This window comes from Mus pahari, unplaced genomic scaffold, assembly GCF_900095145.1.
Source record: "Mus pahari unplaced genomic scaffold, PAHARI_EIJ_v1.1 scaffold_13612_1, whole genome shotgun sequence".
Classification (NCBI taxonomy): domain Eukaryota; kingdom Metazoa; phylum Chordata; class Mammalia; order Rodentia; family Muridae; genus Mus; species Mus pahari.
The window spans coordinates 1-1,492 of record NW_018392916.1 but is presented as its reverse complement, the minus strand read 5'-3'; the positions used below and the strand labels follow the sequence as shown (position 1 = coordinate 1,492).

The 1,492-nt window shown below is 48.2% G+C and overlaps 1 pseudogene; it reads left to right on the top strand.

Annotated features, from left to right (window-relative positions):
• Nucleotides 1-235: 235 nt before the first annotated feature.
• Nucleotides 236-1,485, top strand: LOC110315251 (annotated as a pseudogene).
• Nucleotides 1,486-1,492: the final 7 nt, after the last annotated feature.

Sequence of the window (1,492 nt, the reverse complement as noted above, 5' to 3'; positions counted from 1 at the left end):
TGTAGTACTATGTCCAATTCTCTGAGGAACTGCCAGACAGACTTCCAGAGTGGTTGTACAAGCTCGCAATCCCACCAGCAATGGAGTGTTCCCTTTTCTCCACATCCTCACCAGCATCTGCTGTCACCTGAATTTTTGATCTTAGCCATTCTGACTGGTATGAGATGGAAAGAAACTCAGGTTGTTTCGATTTGCATTTCCCTGATGATTAAAGATGTTGAACATAGGCGGCGCCATGAGCGGGGGCACCCCTTACATCGGCAGCAAGATCAGCCTCATCTCCAAGGGGGAGATCCTCTACGAGGGCATCCTCTACACCATCGACACCGAGAACTCCACGGTAGCCCTCACCAAAGTTCGATCCTTCGGTACAGAAGACAGACCGACAGATCGTCCAATACCGCCTCGAGATGAAGTCTTTGAATATATTATATTCCGCGGGAGTGATATTAAAGACCTCACTGTTTGTGAGCCACCCAAACCACAATGTTCTTTGCCTCAGGACCCTGCTATTGTTCAGTCTTCACTAGGTTCGTAATCATCTTCATTCCAGTCGGTGGGTTCCTATGGACCTTTTGGCAGGATGCTAGCATACAGTCAGTTCAGTCCAAGTACATTAGTTGGGCAACAGTTTGGTGCTGTTGGTGTTGCTGGAAACTCCTTGACATCCTTTGGAACAGAAGCGTCAATTAGTACCTTATCCCAGAGCAATGCAATTGGTTCGGCCTTCACACAAGACACAAGATCTGTAAAACCACAGCTAGCCCAAGGTCGATCAAGCCCTCAGTTAGACCCTTTGAGAAAAAGTCCAACCATGGAACAAGCAGTACAGACCTCCTCGGCCCACTTACCTGCTCCAGCACCCGTTGGGAGAAGGAGCCCTGTACCAGCTAGGCCTTTGCCACCTACCAGCCAGAAAGCAATAGACAACTAAGAGCACAGGCGAGCTGAAGTACACAAAGTCCCAAGGCCAGAAAATGAGCAACTCAGAAACGACAAGAAGAGGACGTGGGGGTCATCGAGGTGGCAGGGGAAGATTTGGTATCCGTCGAGATTGTCCAATTAAATTTGAGAAGGATTTTGACTTTGAAAGTGCAAATGCACAATTTAACAAGGAGGAAATTGACAGAGAGTTTCATAATAAACTTAAAAGAACATAAACTTGAGAAACAAGAGAAACCTGTAAACGGTGAAGACAAAGGAGACTCAGGAGTTGACACTCAGAACAGTGAAGGGAATGCTGATGAGGAAGACCCGCTTGGGCCCAACTGCTACTATGACAAGACCAAGTCCTTCTTTGACAACATCTCTTGTGATGATAATAGAGAAAGGAGACCAACTTGGGCTGAAGAAAGAAGGTTAAATGCTGAAACTTTTGGCATCCCACTTCGTCCAAACCGTGGCCGTGGAGGCTACCGAGGCAGAGGAGGCCTTGGCTTCCGTGGTGGCAGAGGGCGTGGTAGTGGCCGAGGAGGAACCTTCACTGCCCCTC